The 16,870-nt window shown below is 44.3% G+C and overlaps 1 protein-coding gene across 2 annotated transcripts in view; it reads right to left on the bottom strand.

The window, feature by feature from the left end:
* LOC128423460 (protein FAM240B-like) overlaps positions 1 to 14,042 on the bottom strand; it is a 29,060-nt gene extending 15,018 nt beyond the window's left edge. Inside the window, exon 1 of one of the 2 annotated variants that reach the window (XM_053408598.1) lies at positions 13,861 to 14,042. The gene's annotated coding sequence lies outside the window, so the exon portion shown is untranslated. The remainder of the gene's footprint in view (positions 1 to 13,860) is intronic. The other variant, XM_053408597.1, reaches the window with a different exon arrangement.
* Between the last annotated feature and the right edge of the window lie 2,828 nt (positions 14,043 to 16,870).

The following is a 16,870-nucleotide window of genomic DNA, read 5'->3' as shown; positions in this document are numbered from 1 at the left end:
CAGTAATGATGGGAGAGTCCAGCTACATCTGGAGGTTTCCCCACCTCTGTTCTCTAATTTTCCATTTGTGGGGAGGTGTTGATGCAGGACCACTTTCAAGCAAATTTTGTGTATCTACATGCTAGAGGTGGAACAACTTTGATTAGCTAGGCCACTTGTGCACTGCTGAACAATGGGACAGGCGTCACCAAAAATGAAGACAAAAGAGGATGCTGATTTGCACATTTTTTAAATATGTCAATTAAAATGTACTGATGTGAATTTAGAAATAATGACTAGGATTTAAATAGATGACCTGCCTGCCTGCTCAGCCTTACTGCTGATGAGCGACTTCCAAGTCCTCTGCCCTGGTCCTTCATCTTTAAATGAGACTTTGAGCTGACTGTCCTTCAAATTCATAGAGGCAGCCCTCAAGCAGAGGACTGTCCTCTGTAAAGTAGGACAGATGACCCCTTTATTAGCAGCGCATTTGAACTGAGGACTTGGGGGTGCATTTTCAGGGCTTCTGTTCCTCATAGCTTCAAAGCATGATGTACTCCAGAAAAGTGCTGTTTGCGTGTCAGGGTCTTCAAACCACCCTTGAAATAATTCACAATAGACACAGAATTATGGTTTAAGGTTTTTGGCATAATTTTGGCCACAACTTTATTGATTACAGCATGTGAGTGGTTGCTTAGGCATTGGTTTGACTATCTGATCCTGCGCTCAGGCAGGACCAGAAATGACAACTGTAGCTCTGCGGAAGTCAGTAAGGCAAAACAATCTGGGGGAGGACTGGGCTGCCTTTAACCTCACCCCAAATGCTCCCAGGGGCTCTGGCGTGGCCCTAGCCCCTTGACAGGGGTTCGGACAAGAGCAAAGCAAACCCCTGGATTCCTTTAATGCGGCCTTTCTCAACCTGTGGGTCCCCAGATGTTGAACTACAACTCCCATCACCCCTAGCTAGCAAGGCCAGAGCTCAGGGATGATGGGAGTTGTAGTCCAACAACATCTGGGGACCCACAGGTTGAGAAGCGCTGCTTTAATGGAATACCCTTGCAGCAGCAACTTGAAGGGGCAGGCACAGCCAACCACATCCCCTCTACCAACCAACAGAACCAATGCCTAACCGCCAACCTTACAAAGTTGTGATGATTTGCTACGTGGTAGGCAAAAACCAAATGGCCCCAGCCAATCAGCCAAATGGCAAAATTCCTTCCAGGCCCCTGCTCCAAAGCAGACGACCCCATGACAGGCGTAGCAAGGTCAATAAGCACCCTAAATATAGGGAGAGAGGGTGGGTGGCAGCAAAAAGAGGAAGCTCAACGACACGTGCAGGGATATAAATATCCCCTCGGTTGCCAATCACAAGCTCCCTGAGCCAAATTCCTTCCCCGGCAACCGAGGGGCAACCAATTGGGAGTTGAGGCCATCCAATCGTATCCGCCTCTGCAACAGCAGGGCAGTTTGGGTGACCTCACCGCAACACGTGCTCTCCGTAATGGAGGACACGATTTCCCATAGACATTTGGTTGGCCAATGTGATAACAGGATGCTGAGCTACGTGTGTCATTGGCCAGCAGGCTCTTTTGATGTTCTCATGGCTTACAGGGCCAGAGTAGGCCCAGTGTGACTGAGCTGTGAATTGTTAACAACTAACTCCCTGGTGAGTGGGGAGGGTTAGGATACCCCTCCCCACACTACCAATGGTGTGCTACAACCGATAAACCACTGGGGGAGGTTAGGTGACACACCAGCCAATGTCTAAAGTCCTGCCTGTAATGCGAAACTGTTATTTTGAAGAGCGCATGATCTTCTTGCCCGTGTGTGGTGAGTGATTGGCTTTTGGCTACGAGTGCTACAGAGCTGAGATGCTTTCGGAAAGAGGCGATGGCAAATGTCAGGCTCCCTGAATCAACACAGCTGACATCTGCAAAGCCACGAGGGGATCCTGCATCGATTGTTGCCAGTCCAAATGGACTCATTAATGCCGGTGACCTGCCTTTTGCTATTTATCTCGTCAGTAAATAATATTCCTTTCTTTGCATGTGTGTCCGACAAGTGCATTTGGCAGCGTAAAGTTCATGGCCGCAATCCAAGATTGCATTAGGCGTGCTTAAAGTTGGTTTGTTCAATGGGATTAAGTGTGCCTAAACTCTGCTGGTTTATAGCCACTGGATAAATCACTCCAAAGACAGCTAAGAGAAAGCCATTTATGAGGTATTATTGCTTTTTTAGTTTAAATCAACAGGCATTATGTTTTGAAGACAAGAAGCATGATATTGGAATTAAGCACTTGGAGTCTAAGCCACCTCGCAGGACAAAATGGGGAGTGAGCATGCATGCTGCTTTGAGCTCTGTGACAAAGTGAGGTTATAAATGAAACAAGAGTTAACTGAATTCATTATTGATAGGGAGAGAAAAATATAAAAATGTATATTAAGAGTGACTTGAAACCAGACATCGGATTGTATCCAATGCTGATCCTACTCAGAGTAGACCCACTGAAATGAATAGTCATGGCTGACTTAGATCCAGTCATTTTAGTGGGTCTACTCTGAGAGCAACTAGTACTGGAAGCAGCCCATACGAATTTTTTTATTGCTTAATTTTAAACAACACATTTCTGTCAAAGAAAAAAGCACAAGGGAACAATCGCTAAAGAAGCAAGGAAGCTCGTACTGATTTTGCAGAAACAGTTCCAAAAGGGAACTTACCAACATGTAGGAAAGCAGGGTGACCGATAAAATAACTAGGCAGGCTAGTTATTGAGCCCTGACACAAATGAAATTTCATCTCGTGCAAGTGTGTGTGTGTGTGTGTGTGTGTGTGTGTGTGTGTGTGTGTGTGTGTAAATGACCTTATACTGAGACCATTGGTCAATCTAGCTAAATACCGTCTGCCACACAGATTGTCGCCAGATCTCAGATACTGAGGTAGTTTTCACACAGTGCTTCAGGCTGGACTCAGTGCTGCTTATACCTGCAAAAAATTTTTTTTTTGCTCAGCCACATGCTGTCATCTTTATCAAAAGGCCATTCTATATACTTCCCCCCACAAATTTAACCAGGATATACTGTTTCTGTATTTCTTAAAATGATTGGATTTTCCACAGAAACCATAAATACAGAATAGATAGGATAACAAGATGGGATGGTGCCTGGTGAGTTTCCCTGGAGAGAGCTTTACATAAATTGGGAGCCATCACTGAAAATGCCTGTTTTCCTGTTGCCATCTTCTGGACCTCCAGCGGAGCAGAAACATGAAGAAAGACCAGCAATGATGATAACAGGGTCTGGGTCAGTTCATATGCAGAGAGGTGGTCCTTGAGATAATGGAGTCCTGAACTCCTTCTAAAGACTATTTATAGGTCAAAACCAGAACTTTGAACTGGACCCGGAAACCAACTGCAGGATCAAATGGATTGAAGATATGGGATGACTTTATTCGTCTTCCCAGAAGGAAGCAGCAGGTTAAACGGAAACCTATCAAAGATGTAGTCCAGGGGTCAGCAAACTTTTTCAGCAGGGGGCTGGTCCACTGTCCCTCAGCCCTTGTGGGGGGCCAGACTATATTTTGAGGGGGGGAAATGAATGAATTCCTGTGCCCCACAAATAACCCAGAGATGCATTTTCAATAAAAGGACACATTCTACTCATGTAAAAACACGCTGATTCCCAGACCATCTGCGGGCCGGATTGAGAAGGCGATTGGGCTGGATCCTGCCCCCAAGCCTTAGTTTGCTGAATAGTGTGTTCTCCCTCATGGAGAGCACGTGTTGCGGTTGGGGATGCCAAGACACCTTGCTGTTTCTGGGTAGATGGTTTGGCCAACTCGTAAGCAGGGGCGGGCTGTTACTGGGGAAAATTACATGTTGCCATTTAGTGATTGACAGCCCTATTTGTTAAATACAAGGCACGCAGCAACGGACGTCCTCTTTCGCTGCGTGTTTCGGATCACCCGCCCTCCCTTCCCTAATGTTAGGCTGTTTGCTTGACCTTGCTATTGCCTGTCATGGGGTCATCTGCTTTGGGGCAGGGGCCCGGTAGGAATTTTGCCATTTGGCAGATTAGTGTGTGCCACTTGGTTTTCGCCTACCGCGTAGCAAATCGTCACAACTTGTAAGATTAGCGGTTAGGCATTGGTCTGGAATTGGTTGCTGGGGGGTATGGATTCGGCTGTGCCTGCCCCCCAAAATGCTGCTGCTGCTGCTGAAGGGTTTTACCGTTAAAGGAACCCAGGGGCTCCCCCATGCTTTTGTCCGAAACACCCTGGCAAGGGGCTAGGGCCACGCAAGCCCCTGGGAGCATGCTGGGGAGAGGTGAGGCATGGTTCCCAGTCCCGTCTCTCTCCCCAGGTGACTTACCCTTGCTGACCTCGCGGGGGGTGCGAATGTCAGAGCTGTCCCCGTGCGGGGTCAGTTAGTGCTACCAATGCCTAAGCAAGCACTCACATTGCTGTATTTGAATAAAGTTGTGGCCAAAATTATGCCAAAAAAATTAAACAAAAATTAAGTGTCAATTGTGTTTTCCTTTGGGGTGTCTTGGGGACCTTGACACGCAGCAAGCTATTCTACTGAGTACATTATTCTACTGAGTAGAATTTAATGTTACAATCAAGAGCCATTATATGTAGGGGACAAAAAAGGAATGGAGAGAAAAAAAGTAAAAAGTAAAGCTCTACAGTGGCACCTCGGGTTAAGTACTTAATTTGTTCTGGAGGTCTGTTCTTAACCTGAAACTGTTCTTAACCTGAAGCACCACTTTAGCTAATGGCGCCTCCTGCTGCTGCCACGCCGCCGGAGCACGATTTCTGTTCCCATCCTGAAGCAAAGTTCTTAACCCGAGGCACTATTTCTGGGTTAGCGGAGTCTGTAACCTGAAGCGTATGTAACCTGAAGCATATGTAACCCGAAGCGTATGTAACCCAAGGTACCACTGTATTAGGAAATTTAGCTGAGACTATGAATGGATGTATATATATATCTATACCATATATTTGACAGGACAGAAAACAGAAAAAATCCTGATTGCTTTACTAGGAAGTGCAAGCAAGATGAATTGCTGAACAGGGAATGAGAGTCATGTTTTGAAAGGAGCTCTATGGAAAGAAATCTAACAGCACAAGCCTATGCATGTTCCGTTGAACTCAATGGGATTTATTCCTAGTTTTGTCTTCATATGATTACAACCTAGGCAAATTACGGGATGTTGCCTCGTATGTGCCTTTGTACTCATGACTTGGGCAATCCACAGCCAAGACCCACAGACTAGAGGGTTTTAAATGCTACGCACTCCTGTGACCGGAGTCATTTTGAATGATTGTGTTCATGAATGTATTGTCTTGGAAAGACATATGGAACTGAAATCTTTTCTTTGGATATAACGTTCCTGTGACATAACACAAGACTTCTCATAACATGAGAAGAAAAAGGGAATCTTCTTCTCATACAGCTGACAGCTGTATTGTGTTCCGCAGCATGTGTAACATTACTGTGCTTAATCCCTTGATACAATTCAGCGTGGAGGTAAAGCCTGGTGACCACTTTTATAAGGTCATGTGCTGAAATGCACTCCAGTGATTCTCTTTTCCGCAGGAATTGTTTGCTTCTGCTGTAATAGAACAACAAGCCTGTGCCATTCTGTTCCTCAATAAAGGCCAGCCATTAAGAGCTGATGACGAAAGCTCTGTCATGCTTAAAGCAGAGCAACCCTAAGCTTGTTTACTTGGAAGAAAACCCTCTCTGTTCAGCAGAGATTACTCCATGGTAACTTTGCATAGGATTGTGGCCTTATGGGAATAAAAACAGATATATCTCATATAGTGGTCGGAACAGGTTCCTCACGCACACGGTTAACACAATTTCACAGCTTGCATTACAGGTGTATACTGTGGTACCTCAGGTTACATACGCTTCAGGTTACAGATTCCGCTAACCCAGAAATAGTACCTCAGGTTAAGAACTTTGCTTCAGGATGAGAACAGAAATTGCACAGCGGCAGCGTGGCGGTGGCAGGAGGCCCCATTAGCTAAAGTGGTCTTCAGGTTAAGAACAGTTTCAGGTTAAGAATGGACCTCCAGAATGAATTAAGTTCTTAACCCGAGGTACCACTGTATATAAAAACCAAAGCTGGATCAGATCTTCCCCTTCCCCTCATTCTTTCTTGACCAGATGGTGGACCAGATCTTGTCCTTCCCCATATGCTTTCTTCTGGTATATATACTTTAAAGGGACAGATATATTTTATGCACCCAGGGAGTTAGTGCAGTTGTAGAGCCTGAGCTATGAGGGCATCCAGACTGTCCCAATTTTGTGGGAGGGAAGCAAATGCTTACTGGAAATTTAGGGTTGCACAATTAAAGTGGTTTAATTGTGTGACAAACCCTCTTAAAAACAAACAACAGGCTTACTGTTAGGAAGATTGACAAGGAAAGACACAGAAAAGTGTGGGGTGCACAATGGTTAATGGGAAGACATATGAACACAGTGCAAGCATATCAGGGTGAATACGCAAGGAGCAGGTTGTCTGGAGAAGTCCTATGAATCTGCAAGTCCCTGGTGTGAATCTTGCCACTGCAATGAACTCACTTGATGACCTTAGGCAAGCCACTTTCTCAATATGGGGCGTTAATAACATGGGTCTACCTTGCAGGGACCATAAAGAAGGCTGATCGCCGAAGAATTGATGCTTTTGAATTATGGTGCTGGAGGAGACTCTTGAGAGCCCCATGGACTGCAAGAAGATCAAACCTATCCATTCTGAAGGAAATCAGCCCTGAGTGCTCACTGGAAGGACAGATCCTGAAGCTGAGGCTCCAATACTTTGGCCACCTCATGAGAAGAGAAGACTCCCTGGAAAAGACCCTGATGTTGGGAAAGATGGAGGGCACAAGGAGAAGGAGACGACAGAGGACGAGATGGTTGGACAGTGTTCTTGAAGCTACCAGCATGAGTTTGACCAAACTGCAGGAGGCAGTGGAAGACAGGAGTGCCTGGCGTGCTCTGGTCCATGGGGTCACGAAGAGCCGGACACGACTAAATGACTAAACAACAAAACCTTGCAGGGCTGTTGTAAGAATTGCACCGAGATAATCCATGTAAAGTGCTTTGAACACTTGAAAGCAATACCCAAATGCTAAGGATTGTTCCATGTTTATCTTTCACCTGATTCTCCCTGTTTCCCCTTCTCTAAGTTCAGAAATGTTTTAAAAGTAGTTGCAAATCTGCTCAGGGACCGGGGGGGGGGGGGAGAGAAGAGGAGGGTAAAAGAAAAACTCTAATCCATTTCAACTAGATTTTTCTCTGCCAAGTTGGAGACTTGCCAAATCATCCTCCTCCCAGCTCATTCAAAAACATTAACACAGATGTGTGTTTTGAAGGTCAGAAATGTGTTTTTACGCCGCCTTTACCAAACCTAATTCTTCATCAGATACCTCCATCCTTTATTAAGCAGATCTTTTGATTTAACTGAAAAAACTTGCTGTTGGCCAATTGCTCCTTTTGAGTCAGGTCGGAGGAGCAAAATTGTTGCTTTTTTTCAAACTCTTATTACCAACATTTCTCCTTTTTGTTTTCTATAGTTAAATCAGCTTACATCTATGGTCTGCAACAAGGATAGCCAAGGAACCATGTGATGCTAGCTGCCAGAGGCCCTTATTCACTCTAAACTATTTGCCGACAAACTGTTTCAACCAAAATTTTGCTTATCGCAGAAAGGACTTCATCCTTTTACATTTCTAGAGTGTTGGACTATGACCCGGGAGACCAGGATTTTAATTCCCACTCAACCATTAAGCTCACTGACTTGCAGACTAGCCTACCTCCCAAAGTTGTTTTAGGGATTACATGAGGAAGGGGATAAATTTGTACACCTTGAGCTCATTAGAGGAAAAGGTGAGATATAGGTACAATGAATAAATGCTGCATTCTGTAGCTGCAAAGAATTCATATTCTTTTCCTGAATATGCTGTCTATAACATGGGCAGGCAAACTAAGGCCTGGGCAAACTAAGGCCGGATCCGGCCCATTTGCCTTCTAAATCCGGCCCCTGGACGGTCCAGGAATCAGCACGTTTTTACATGATTAGAATGTGTCCTTTTATTTAAAATGCATCTCTGGGTTATTTGCGGGGCCTGCCTGGTGTTTTTACATCAGTAGAATGTGTGCTTTGCTTTAAAATGCATCTCTGGGTTATTTGTGGGGCATAGGAATTCATCCATTACTATATTTTTTCAAAATATAGTCCGGCCCCCCACAAAGTCTGAGGGACAGTGGACCGGCCCCATGCTGTTAAAGTTTGCTGACCCCTGGGATATAACCATGTGGTTTTACTTGCTTTCTTAAAGCAAGTAAACCTGAAACGCATTCTCTGTTTTGGTATATCAGTGGGAATAAAAAGCTTATTCAGAGCCTGCATTAAAATCAACGAGCATTCATGAAAACCTGCATAAGGCTCTGAGAAGACATTTTTGTGTGTTCAGATTTAATGAGCACACTCTAGGTGCAAGGTATTCCTGAGATACCTCTCCCCGGTTTATCCCCACTGATGGAACAAGTTTTCCAGCTGGAGGAAAAAAAAGAACCAAGCCCTAGGTCACTGCAGCTCCTAAAATATTAATGCTTGAGTCTGAGAATTTGAATATGTTTTTCCCCAGGATGCATCAAGTCTTATGCATAATAGTTTGATGTTGGTTCTTAGACTTCTGAAGCATTTTTCCAGCCTTAGACAAATGCAATGACTAATGAAATGACATAAGGTTGTTTTTTGCAGGTATTTCCCAATCTGTGCAAGCAGTGCCCCTGAAACTGGGCATGCATTCATGCGGAGCGATAGAAGACAAAAGGAAGTTATTTTTAACACAATGCATAGTTAATCTATGGAATTCTCTGCCCCAAGATTTAGTGCCGGCCACCTGTTTGGATTGTTCAAAAGGAGATTAGGCAAATGAATGGGGGATAAGTCTACCCATGGTTTCTAATCATGATGGGTGTGTAAAGGTAAAGGTAAAGGGATCCCTGACCATTAGGTCCAGTCGTGACCGACTCTGGGGTTGTGGCGCTCATCTCGCTTTATTGGCCGAGGGAGCTGGCGTACAGCTTTCCACTTCATGTGGCCAGCATGACTAAGTCGCTTCTGGCGAACCAGAGGAGCGCACGGAAACGCCGTTTACCTTCCTGCCGGAGTGGTACCTATTTATCTACTTGCACTTTGACGTGCTTTTGAACTGCTAGGTTGGCAGGAGCAGGGACCGAGCAACGGGAGCTCACCCCGTCACGGGGATTTGAACCGCCGACCTTCTGATCAGCAAGCCCTAGGCTCTGTGGTTTAACCCACAGCGCCACCCGCATCCCATCATGATGACTGTGTACCATCTCTCATATTTGCTGGCATCCATTTGTTTCAAAAGACAATGGAGTGTAGTGTGCCTCTGGAGATGAAGTCAAATCGCTGTTAGCAGCACCGACATGACTTCCTTGGGGCAAAAGCCTGGGCAGTGTGTATGGAGGTCCTGGACTGCCCAGATGACCACTGCAGTTTGGCCCTGACTCTATTGCAGCATCGGAAACACCCATGCTGTTACAAGATTTAATTTCTGCAACAAAAACAAAAAACTCTACCCTTGCGCTATATAAAACCCTACTCAACAGGAACAAATACGATTTAGAATATGATAGACAAAAATGGAGTGAAGAGTTAGGGGTACAGATAAGAAATGATATATGGGAGTCAAGTATAAAATCAACAGAAATGGCCTCTATGGATCTAAGACTAAGGCTTATTCAACAGAAAATAATATTCAGAGTCCACTGGACTCCAGCAAAACTATACCAGAAGAAAATAACAAGTGCAGACTATTGCTGGAGATGCGGGAGTAAAAATGTGAACATAATACATATGTTGATTAACTGCCTGATGATAAGATCATTTTGGTGCAAGGTAAGGATATTTATAGCAAGAGTAATAAAAAGAAATTGTTATTTAGGGGGACTGAATTGAATTCTAAATTATAGTCCGGAAACGTGGGAGATTTCAAGGGGTAAAAAAAAAAATGGATGTACCATACTATATTGGAAGCAAAAAAACTTGTTTGGATGATTTGGAAGAGCCCCAAAAAGATTCCATTGAGCACATGGATTGATAATATAGACAGATTAGCTACAAACGAACGAATTGCATGTCGATGCAAATAAGAATGGATAAATATGAAGAAATCTGGAACGAATATTGAAGCGATAAGGCAGATAGTGGTGGGAATTAGGGGGAGGAGAGAGAGGTGGGAAAATATTGTTTAAAAAGGTGTAGTCATAGGTATATCAGTGTATTCAAATCTGAATTGTCAAATTGTGTTATTACTGTTATTATGGTTTTTGTTGTATGTGTTTTTTGCGGTTGATGTTTGTATCGAAAAATTGATTAATTTATTTTTTTAAAAAAGGAAAGACCCCTGTCTCGGCCTCACTGATGTGGTCCAAAGGAAAGCAGAGCAATGCGTATGGCATGCGCTTGACCGCAGGAGGTGCTAGAAGGAGGCGAATAAAACACCATTCACCATTTTAGAGACTCCAGATTTGTGTAAGATTTACTCCTTAGCCTTTTTTCTCCTTGTGATGTTAACATATGAGAGTGCTGGAGGTGAAATAGTTAAACAGGTTACCCAATCAGAACCCAGGGGGTGGAGTCAGAGGGACTATAAAACCAGCTCTGGGAGGGGCGAAGGGGGAGTTCGTTGGGAGTTGGGTAGTTGGTTGGAGTGGGAGTGAATTGGGATAGAGTCTGAGGGTAGGTTGAGTTAGTGTAGTGAAATAAGATAGGTCAGGAACAGTTAGGGGCTAGGAAGACAAGTAAATATCTGAGAGGTGGTTTAGTGAGTGAGAGCAGGTAGTGGAAGTTATAGGTCTGGATAGGCACCCCATGATTGTAATTGACAGATATTGTTTATGAAACCACACACTTGTTAAACTGCAATAAATAAACTAAAGTTTATGTTCCAATTTACCCCTGACTGGACTCAGTATTGTACCAGGTAGGGCCTGAGTGGTGGCAGCGAGAAATAAAGTGGTGGCACAGGGATCAATAGATGGTGAAACGTCCGGGGACCCTGTGTGTTCGCCACACTCCTGAAGATATCCCACAAGGTAGCCGAGATTTAGGGTAAGAGTTTTCCTTCTCCTAGATGGGCAACCTTCTCAGGCTGACGAGCTGGAACTTCCCCTCACTTCTCTCTGCAACATCTGCAGAAAGCACCTTCTTGACCAGGGGTCGGCAAATTTTTTTAGCCGCGGGCCGTCCACTGTCCCTCTGACCTTGTGGCAGGCCAGAGAAGCAGCATCGGGGGTTGGAGCTGGAAGAAGAGGTGAGGAGGGCAAGTAGTCCTCCTCTCTACCCCCCCAGCTGCTGTGCTTACCTTCCCAGGGGCTGCCGCTGCCGCCGCTCCTCGTGGGTAGGCAGAGGGAGCTTGTCCGCTCCACTCTCTGGCCCACAGGAGCACCAGGGCAGCGGTGGTGGTGGAGGGAAGATGAGTGGTGCGAAAGGGCTGGCTCCGGAGAGGGGCTGCTTAAAATGGCATTCAGCCAGCTCAGCCTAGCCCCCTTCCTCCTCTAGGCAGGGCGGGGAGAAGCCAGGAGGATGGAGGAGGCACCACTGCGGTGTGTGTGAGGAAGAGAGGGGGAAATGGAATGACACAGGGGGGGAAATGGCGCAGCCAGAACAAACAGAATCCCCACGCCAATCCACGGACAGTCTGGTGCCATGGAAACACCGTTTACCTTCCTGCCACAACGGTACCTATTTATCTACTTGCACTGGCGTGCTTTCAAACTGCTAGTTTGGCAGGAGCTGGGACAGAGCAACGGGAGCTCACCCCGCCGCGGGATTCAAACCGCCGACCTTCTGATTGGGATGCCCAAGATGTTCAGTGGTTTAGACCACAGAGCCACCCACATTCCACTCAACATATAAACTGCCAGTGTGCTGTACATTTTATCAGTTGCTGGGCAACAGGAGAGGGCTATTGCACTCATTTCCTGCTTGCGGACTTCCCAGAAGGTACTTGGTTGGTCGTTGTGAGAACAGAATGCTGGATTAGATGACAATTAGGCCTGATCTAGCAGAGCCCCCCCCCTTTTTTTGTTATGTTATTAAGCATGAACTGGGCAACATATTGGGGGAGGGGGTGCTATCTCATGAAATTTCCACCTTGGCGAAGTTTGATTGGCCCACGCGCTTTTGGCCAGCCATTCTAACTGGCACTTCTGCTCTTCAGAAGCTAATGAAGACCATCTTATTCCAGTGCAGTTATAGAAATTGCTAGCACTTTCTGGATCAAGTTTTCTTACTGGGAGGTTTTGTGTCTGCTATTTTCAAATGGTGTTTAATGCTGCTTTTCTGTTGTTGTTGTTTGCAAATATTGAATTTTACTGATGCACTAAAATCAGTGCTGATTTTATATGTCAAATACAGTCCAATGGATATCACGGCAACGATTCTTCATTCGGAAGCATGCATGTTCATAGGCAGCTCAGTACATGTGCAGGTTCCCACACACATATGAAGAAATAATGCACGAACTAGGTTGTAGACAGATACAGGCACAGGAAATTTCAATAATCAGTTATTATCTGGAGGGGGAATTGTTGGGAAAATGCACATGTGAACTAGACTACATTTCAATAATGTGTCCTGTTGAAGCTTTCCAAGATTATGACCTAGAGCTTCCGTTTTCATTGATTTCAGAAGGCAGTGTTTTAAGAAATGGTTTACAAAGTAACAAATACATAACAGTTACAAAATTTGGGATAGTTAAGAAGATTTAGACTGTAATGATATACCCACTTCCCCAAGAATAATACCCATTGAACTTAATGGGACTTGCTTCTGAGTAGACATGGATAGGATTGCAGACTGAAGCTTTAACCTAAGAATAAAGTTCTAACAAAGCAAGTACAGTCATACCTTGGATCCTGAACGCCTTGGCTTCTGAACAAATCGGCTCCCGAACAATCAAAACCCGGAAGTGAGTGTTCCAGTTTTCGAACAATTTTTGGAAGCCGAATGTCCAGTGTGAATGTCCAGTGTCCTTCTGCGGCTTCCGATTGGCTGCAGGCCGCTCCTGCAACCAATCAGAAGCCACACTTTGGTTTCCAAACGTTTTGGAAGTCGAATGGACTTCTGGAATGGATTCTGTTCGACTTCCAAGGTATGACTGTACAACTTTGGTGTTGTTCATACACATATGTTCTTAACTGGATGACTGCAGTGCCAATTGGTGTGTTTATGAAGCAACCATCACAAATACTTTCCTGTCACCTCATCTCCAAGTTGCTCACATGTTCAGCTGCAAATGGATGAGAGACACTATGTGATGTACACACCCCAGTCGGATTTGACCTGCATGGAGATGTGCTCCGAGTTGACTTTTTGGATTCCTTGATAGACAAATAGATAGAACAATATAACATCCAGTACCAGAGGACACAGATATCTGATAAAGGCAGCATTGTCGCTTTTGTTTGGTGCCACATCTATAGGGAACAATCCATGAAACAGTTTGCAGAAATAAAGTGCAAAACGGTATAGATGTTAGCAGTGTGACTCATTTAACTGCGTGGCACATTGGTCTTTATTACGCAGGGACAAGCTGAGATATATTGTCCGCTGGCTTCAGTAAGGGACATAATCCTAAAATATCTCTTCTATGCCAACTGTAGTAAGCTTTAGCAGAATGGTATCATTCTGGGCATCTTTCCCTGACTTACGTTTATGAATAAGAACTAAAACAGCATATTCATTCTAGTGTGCTTAGCAGCAACTCTCCTTTCACTGCGTACATCAATGAAATGTATGATACAGAGAGCAGCTCAAGCAAAAACGCCTTACTTACTTTTAAGATGGTCTCTACGCGGCGCCGACAGATCACGCAACTATGACAATAACGGTCCTTTGCTTCGGTGCAAGAAGCTTGAGAGCAGCAATGAAATGCATCCCTCTGTACTTTTTATTTGAAGGGGTGGGGGTGGGCAACATAAATCCTTCATCATATGAAGGCTATTTTGAAATAGCTAGCAGACCAAGCTCATTTCCTGAACTTTGCAGCCCCCTGTCTGAGATGACCAGGAAACACAGCCCTCTCAGATGCTTCTGTCCCTCCTACATTATCAGATGCTACGGAGAGAGCGGGATGACCTTGGCAATGTCTGGAGGCCACAAGGACAATAAAGAGGGCAGCCTAAAGAACAATCTCTCCTGGAAGCTGAAGAATTTCACACTACCATCCTGGCAAATATAAATGGAGGGTGTTTGTGTTGCGAAAAACTCATGCAGTCTTGGGGGGAATTTCAAACGGTGCGTTGACTTGCTGATCTAACAAAGTACAGTGGTACCTCGGGTTAAGTACTTAATTCATTCCGGAGGTCCATTTTTAACCTGAAACTGTTCTTAACCTGAAGCACCACTTTAGCTAATGGGGCCTCCTGCTGCCGCCATGCTGCTGGAGCACAATTTCTGTTCTCATCCTGAAGCAAAGTTCTTTACCTGAAGCACTATTTCTGGGTTAGCGGAGTCTGTAACCTGAAGTGTATGTAACCTGAGGTACCACTGTATGGGGGTAGCATGATGAGTTTCCTGAATGCTAGAACAGAAAAATGAAATAATAATAATAATAATAATAATAATAATAATAATAATAATATATTTATATCCTGCCCTCCCCAGCCAAAACTGGGCTCAGAGTGGCTAACAGCAGTAAAAGTAACACAGTTTACATAAAATCACAATCAATTAATTGAAATACATTCTAAAATCAATTCAGAATCAAATTAATGGCAACCATTGGGCTAGAGTTCTATGAGGATTACCAAAGGAGAGGGGTCAGACTGTGCCTTGGCCAAAGGTCTGGTGGAACAGCTCTGTCTTGCAGGCCCTGCAGAAAGATGTCAAATCCCGCAGGGCCCTAGTCTCTTGTGACAGAGCGTTCCACCAAATCCGGGCCACAGCTGAAAAAGCCCTGGCTCTGGTTGAGGCCAGCCTAACCTCCCTGTGGCCCGGGATCTCCAAGATGTTTTTGTTTGAAAACCGTAAGGCCCACCGTGGGACATACCAGGAGAGGTGGTCCTGTAGGTACGATTAATAAATAACAAATGGAATCCAGCACATTCTGTGCCCGGGAAACATAATTTCAGTGCCAAGAATAGCTATATTCTGTGACCTGGATAAATGATGTTAATTATTACATTTACTTTGTAAGCCACCTCTGGGCTTGACTTTTTTTTCATTGTTACAAATATACACAATATATAAACTCACAAAAATTCACTTTTTAAATGACCACTTCACAAAAAAGTACAAATGGTTACACAGCACCGAGAAACATGCAACATTGCAATATATAAAAACCTACTTTTCCAGAAACCCATTCAGTATCAGCAATCCCCTGGATTCCTCAAAACGTAAATTATCTTGGACCAAAAAAAAGCCCTTTTATGTTGTATTTTTAGATACCGATCCAGTATAAGGGGTGTTAGCTTTCACCCCCAAAATATACACATTTTGGCTGCAGTTTGGGAGTTCTTTATGAATGCTGAATCAAACTCAACCAACGTGTGAGAGGAGAACATTGAGAAAGCCATTCACCCCTCCATCACCATTTCTTTTCTTAAAATAAATTTTATTAAAGATTTTCTTGGTTTACAGAAGTACACGCATTGTCTCTTTCTCCATCGCCATTTGTGTGTCACTTTCCAGACTGTAGAAGGCAACAATCTGAAGCAAATCTGGGATATCCAAAAACTTGCATCTCTCTTTCTCTTTTCCAAAGCAATTCACATATATAAACAAATGCCTGTGTGCATGACCATAATGGAGCCCAGGGTTCCAGGGACAGTGGGAAAGTACTATTTGAGAGGAGGGAACAACAATGGACAGTGCAAATGCATCCTATCAATCACAACCTACTAGTGTGGAAAGGAAACACTGAAATTAAAAGAACTCATGTTTGGACAAATGTGCACAAAAGCAAACATGGGGAAATCAGATATGTGTGAGCCATGTGCAGATTAACACTCTGGTGTGTGCAGAGCCTAAGTAGGAAGAAAGTGGAAGAAGACAATCTTGTTTGGGTGACATGAAAAGCATACACATATGACATATAGTGGTACCTCGGATTAAGTACTTAATTCGTTCCGGAGGTCCGTTCTTAACATGAAACTGTTCTTAACCTGAAGCACCACTTTAGCTAATTGGGCCTCCTGCTGCCGCTGTGTCGCCGCAGCACGATTTCTGTTCTCATCCTGAAGCAAAGTTCTTAACCTGAGGTACTATTTCTGGGTTGGCGGAGTCTGTAACCTGAAGTGTATGTAACCTGAAGCGTATGTAACCCGAGGTACCACTGTACATTGAACCCAATTTCAACTGCCAAGAGTACCCAGCCCTATACAATTGCAGCTTACATATAGACCAACAAAGTTTGTTCTTGGTATAAGCTTTCCTGTGCATGCACACTACTTCATATACACTGAAACAGACCCTTATAAATAGTGGGAGGGTGGGGTGGGGTTTTTCTCAGGAGGGTAGTAGGAGATGGGTGATTGACTCAATGGGTATGGTAAACCTGTTGATGACTGTTAATGACTGCAATTAGCCCTACAGGGAAAAGCAAGGGATAGTATGCAGATGTAATGAGACTGGAATCCAATATCTCTATCAAGACCAGGTCTCTCCATAGTTTTCAGTTTAGTGATAAGTTGTAATGCAGCAACTTCTCTTTTGAGTCTGCTTCTGAAATGCTTTTGTAATAAGACAGCTGCTTTGAGATCCTGTATTGAATGTCCTGGGAGATTGAAGTGTTCTCCTACTGGCAACTAAGACAAACTTAGTTGATCTCTAAGGTGCTACTG

Source organism: Podarcis raffonei, chromosome 11 (assembly GCF_027172205.1).
Source record: "Podarcis raffonei isolate rPodRaf1 chromosome 11, rPodRaf1.pri, whole genome shotgun sequence".
In the NCBI taxonomy this organism is placed as follows: domain Eukaryota; kingdom Metazoa; phylum Chordata; class Lepidosauria; order Squamata; family Lacertidae; genus Podarcis; species Podarcis raffonei.
This window is presented reverse-complemented; position numbering and strand designations above follow the sequence as displayed.